The 6,000-nt window shown below is 41.0% G+C and overlaps 1 long non-coding RNA gene across 1 annotated transcript in view; it reads right to left on the reverse strand.

Annotated features, from left to right (window-relative positions):
• The window catches only part of LOC129380683 (uncharacterized), a 48,671-nt gene extending 43,646 nt beyond the window's left edge, over positions 1-5,025 (reverse strand). The window contains exon 1 of the long non-coding RNA XR_008608879.1: positions 4,628-5,025. This is a non-coding gene — a long non-coding RNA (uncharacterized lncRNA). The remainder of the gene's footprint in view (positions 1-4,627) is intronic.
• Between the last annotated feature and the right edge of the window lie 975 nt (positions 5,026-6,000).

Here is a 6,000-nt window from a genome sequence, read left to right on the forward strand (position 1 = left end):
AACCGAGAAGAAGAAGAAGTTTATTTTACCACATAAGTACACTGATATATACAAAGCGGTAGGGATGGCAGGATAAAAGCCGCATAACGGCAGCTTGACTAGTCCCACCTCCCCGTGAACAGGCAGCAACATGGCAAGATATTCGTAGCACATACTTGTGGCAGGGTCAATATATACATATTCACAGACGCATGTATATACACACATCTATACATATATATAGATATATAGATACACACATGCATATACGCATACATGTATGGAAGAAAACCAGAAAAGACAACCTAGAAATAGCAAAGAAATAATTTTCAGTCGACAAACCAAAAAGTTAAATATTCACAGAAATTTTTGCAGTAATGTGCTCTTGGATATATGGCGTATGTTTACATCATGTAGACTATATTTGTTAAGTGTAGAGGGAAGACAGTACGACAGTGCTTGAAGGCCATAGTTCGTCCGAGGGCGCGGGACTTCCCAGTGTCCCGTATATCGATTTAGGCGAAAAGAAGGATTCCGCTGCAAGTTCGCGATGTTTATGATATGATTAGAACCCTTAATCAAGTCACGTTTAAAAGAACAGATGAGTTGATACTCGTAAAGGTGGTCTACACGTAAAATCTCGAACTTCCGGAATATGTCACGCGTATGTCCAATGTAAGGTAAGTCTGATATAGCACGTAAGGCATTCTTTTGAACTGAAACTAAATTACCTAATGATTTCTTAGTACTATTTGACCAGACCAGGTTACAATAGCGCAGGTGAGAAGCAAATAGTGCGTTATAAACCATAAGTTTCTGTGGTATTGGTAGTAGCCTCTTGCATCTGCGCAACATACCTAACGCTTTACTAAGTTTATTTCGTAAGTAATCGGTGTGGTGGTCCCATAGCATCAATTCATGAAAGATAACACCCAATGTTTTTGCTGTAGCGGAAAGTTCTATTTTTGTGTCATTGAGTGTGAGGCATTGGGTGAGGTCACAAGGCGTGGACTGCGCTCTAAAGAGGACTGCTTTTGTCTTGGAGCAGTTTAACTGGAGAGAAATTTTACAGACCAGTTATATATCTTGTGAAATATTTCCTTTGCAAAATTGGCGAGTTGATCCTCCTTAGTTCCTGAGAAGAATAAACCAGTATCATCTGCGTAAATAATATAGTTAATGGTAACATCAATATTAACAATGTCATTTATGTAAATGATAAATAGAAGTAGTCCCAATATGCTACCTTGAGGCACACCTTGCTTAATAAGTTTAAACGAAGATGATTTTCTATTTATTGATACGCATTGCTTTCTGTCGGTTATATAACTTCTAATTCAATCTAAAACTATACCGCGTGTACCATAACAATTCAATTTTTGTAATAGTGTTTCATTGTTAATTCTGTCGAAAGCTTTTGAGAAATCAAGGAGTACTCCCAATGTTAGTTTCCGCGCCTCTATATTTTTCAAAATTAGTTCCTTTTGTTTAAAAAGAGCAGTTTCAGTCGAGCAGCCTGACCTAAAGCCATATTGACATGGTGTTAAAACAGAATACTTGTTAAAAAAGGCAGTCATTCTAAGGAGAATAATTTTTTCTAAACCTTTCGAAAACAGTGGAAGAATTGAGATTGGTCTATAGTTACTTAAGCTTTCCCTTTCTCCGCCTTTGTACACCACAGCTACCCTTGCAATTTTCATCTGTTGAGGAAAAACACCAGAGGTTAGGGAGATGTAAATGTGATTGAGGCAAGGGGTGAGCAGGTCAATAAAAAACAATTGGTTGTATTTTTAATCCGTGCACATCCTCACTTTTAGATCGCCTAAAATTTTTGAACACATTTAAAACCTCAGTGTCATCAGTCTCATCAATATACAAAGAATGCGCAAGGGGACTGGGCAAATACATCAAGGCATCTTGATCATAAGTGCTTTCAACTAGTGAGGCAAAGTAATCATTAAATTTATTGGCGAGTGCTTCATCTTTAGGAACCTCATTACCAACATTGAGCTCTTTAATGGTACTGGCGGGTCGCCTTGATGATATAACAGAATTCAGCTTATTCCAAGTCTGTTTTGCATCAACGATACCATCGAACATGGAGCAGTAATAGTCGCATTTAGCTTGTTTTTGCAGCATAGTCAGGTTATTTCGATATTTCGTAAACTGCTTCAAATCATCTGGGTCACGGCTATTCAAAAACGCATAGTACAGCCTATTCTTTTCTTTTATCATTTTGATTAGCTTAGAGGAGATCCATGGCTTGCGAGCGTGTTTAGGTTTTTTTACGTGCCTGTAAGGAAAGTGTTTTTGGTATACTGTGCACACGATCTTAATGAAGCGGTCATAGCCGCTATCAGGTGATGATGAGGAGAGTATATCATCCCAGCTCAACGAGCTTATTTCGCCACGAAAGCAAGAAAGAGATTGTGAAATAATGTCTCGGAAATAAATGTCTGATTTCACCGGGTGCCTCTGTTTAATTTCAACCGTAGTAATTAGGCAAATTGGCAAATGATCACTGATAGCGATACTTATCGGACCATGCTGTAGTAGATTAGGAGAATTTGTTATAAATAGATCTATCAAGGTGGCTGTAGCAGCTGTAATACGAGTTGGGGTAGTTTTAACATATGAAAGGCCATGCGAAAGAAGTAGATTTGACAGGTCAGTTTGTGTGCTAGTCTTTGTGAGCATGTCAATGTTGAGGTCACCTCCGAGTACTAATGTATAATTATTTTCATTAACAAACCAAAAGAATTCATCTAAATATTGAAGAAAATTGTTGATGTTGCCGTGAGGAGGCCTATACACAACAGTAAAGAGAGAGTTTTCGAATTTTAAACACAGAATTTCAATGTCTTCACAGCATCGAGACCATTCATCAATATACTGATAGCCGATACTTGTTTCAACATATATGCATACACTGCCGCCTCTAGTTTCGCTATTTATGTAGGCCACATTATGCGCATCAATATGCACAATGTCGGTGTCGTTGCGGTACCAAGTTTCAGTCAACATAATCACAGAAAAGTTAAATTTAAATTCATCTAGAAAATTCCACAATTCGTCTTCTTTAGAACGGGCTGACTGTATGTTCATATGCAGGAAACTCAGAGTCGATAGGCGCTGATGCGCAACAATCCTGCTTAATTCAGAGGGACTAGTACATTTCAGAGCCATTTTGAAACTTAATTCTCAGGGGAAAAAAAGACAGCCATTGCAATGTAGAAACAGTGCCGTTGGCATAGACGAATAAGATGCTATATATGCAAAACCAACTGCTGAAGAGAATATTAAGGGGAATTTAAATTTTTATGTGGGTGACGCCCTCAACCGCAACACTGTAGCAAGCAAGAAGAAATGAGTGCAACACTGATGTACTATGGACTCTAAGGTGTACAATATTGGTCAAAAGGTTAACGTTCATAAACAGAACTTCTGTTTCCGACAGTAGTTTAGAGCTCCCATACATAAAGACACTATCAGGCGCATTTGCTAGGTACGAAACCACATAGATTCGGAAAATGTGCGTGGGTGTCTGATGAATCGCGCCGTTAACTGTTTTCAAAAATATCGAGAAAAGCAAGAAGAACCATAGGTTCCTAGATTGTTCTTGAGCCATTCTATCTGTTGGCACCATGACATAAGTGGCGTTGAGTATGCAATAGCGGGTAACCTAACGCACCTTGTCTAGGTACGAGTCACAGGTAACATGTAGGACAGGCGAATTTTCAGACTTCCACATCAGGATCTTTCCCTGTGACATCCACACAAACTTCCATTCTTTTTCTCGCCTCAGTTGTCGAGCTCTACCCAATAGACCCTTGTTTTCAACGCACAGATGCTCATTGATATATACAGGATTACTCTCTTCCAAGCCCAGGGTCCCAGTGCTTAACTTAGCGGTTCGCGCAGTAGAGAGTACGCTGTCTCGTGCAGACCTAGCCGAAAACTTTATGATCACGTTTGGTTTGTTGTTATCTTTAGAAGGGACACGATGTACTACATCAATGTCACTGTCCGTGACACTTGTGCCTATACATGTGGCAATTTGTCCAACACTTCTTCTCAGATCTTCGTTTGCAACTAACGGTAGTCCTTTACCCTCAAGGTTCATGTTCCTGCTGTATTGTTTCAGCTCAACTATTTCTCTCTTTGCTTCTTTCAGTTCTTTACTTAGTTGCTCATACTCTTTTACATCGCTGATTTTCAGCCGTCACTGCAGTCAGCTCGCGACGGAACGCGTCAACATCCTTTTTGAATTGTTCGAAACCGTCGTTCATAAAGCCAATGGAGTCGCGAATGGCTCCAAGTTTACAGCGAATCTCTGTATTGGAGTTAGCAACAGCACCGACGACATTTCTCATGTCCGTCGCAAACGCCTCAAGCTTAGCTGTCAGTTCAACCAACACTTTTGTGACTTCCTCTATAGTACCTGGCTGCTTATCAGCAGGAGACTTTGCGACATCGCGCAGGCTTCCAGAGCCAGAACCCTCCATAGCCTAAATGCGGCACAGATATGGCATATACGACACTCTAACCAGTAGTCACAACAAGGTAAAAGCACTACAAGACTCGTGGCAGCAACAGCGACGACAGGGGAGGAGCTGTGCTACAGCACAGAATAAGAAATGCCACCAACCTGCAAAAATCCACACAGTTGATAAAATGACATGCGTACGTCGCCGCTGCCGCTACCAGAGTGAAACCAGCTTTCCATGAAAACACCGCCCCCAAGACAGAAGCGACAGAAGGCCGTGGTTACAGTACAGTCAGGCAGATGGCGGGACGCGCAGAACAGTCCTGGTCAGGTATCAGATGAAGCGCCGGCCTCTGCAAAAATCCACACAGGTTGATTAAATGACGTGCGTACGTCGCCGCTGCCGCTGCCAGAGTGAAGCCAGCTTTCCATGAAAACACCGCCCCCAAGAAAGAAGCGACAGAAGGCCGTGGTTACAGTACAGTCAGGCAGATGGCGGGACACGCAGAACAGTCCTGGTCAGGTATCAGATGAAGCGCCGGCCTCTGCAAAAGTCCACACAACTTGATTAAATGACGTGCGTACGTCGCCGCTGCCGCTGCAAGAGAAAATAATAAAGAAAATAATAAAACTTTGCCATCTATATACTAACTCTCTCGAATCTGGCGACGTTCAAAGAGACTGGAGGGTGCTAATGTAGTACCAATTCACAAACAGCGATACAAACATGTGGCTAATTACCGACCCATCTGTTTGACAAGTACTTGTTGCAAAACGATACAGCAGATCTTAAATACCCACCTAAATTTGTATAAGAAAACGACATTTTGGGTAAAACCCAGCATGGCTTTCGCCGTGGGCACTCCATAGTCACTCTCCTCACTGAAGTTACGCCTGAAATCGGTCAATGTCTTGATGAAAGCGGTCAAATGGATATTGTCTTTATCGATTACGCAAAGCATTCGACAGAACATACCATAGAACGTTCCTTATGAAACTGTCTCATTTCTTCGGTAATACTCAGCTATTAAATTGGATTGAGGCATATTTGTCAGAAAGGGAACAATTTGTTTCATCATATTCTCTTTAAAGTACCAATAAATCAGGTCGATCAGTGTGCCGCAAGGGTCTGTTGTAGGCCCGTTAATATTTTCCATTTTTATCAATTATATGGGAACATGTTTTTCACCACAAATAGCCTTCATGCACTGTGCTGATGACACCATTATATATGCTAAAATATACACTCCTAATAATCAACAGAACCTTGGTAACCATTTACAGAAAGTCAGTCTCGGGTGGGCGAGGGGAAACGGAACTTAATGCATTAAATACTCTTTGTATGCGCAGACGTGTAAAAAAAGATCCTTTTTTTCCCCAACAGCATCGACGGAGCCGAGTTAGGTGAGGTTAAGGAATTGAAATACATAGGAATTCATCTCACACATGATTTGAAGTGGTCGGTACATGTTGATAACATCTGTAATAAGGCCAAGTGTAAACTTTGGATATTACGATGCAAAGTTCACGACGCC

Source organism: Dermacentor andersoni, chromosome 10, assembly GCF_023375885.2.
Source record: "Dermacentor andersoni chromosome 10, qqDerAnde1_hic_scaffold, whole genome shotgun sequence".
Classification (NCBI taxonomy): Eukaryota; Metazoa; Arthropoda; class Arachnida; order Ixodida; family Ixodidae; genus Dermacentor; species Dermacentor andersoni.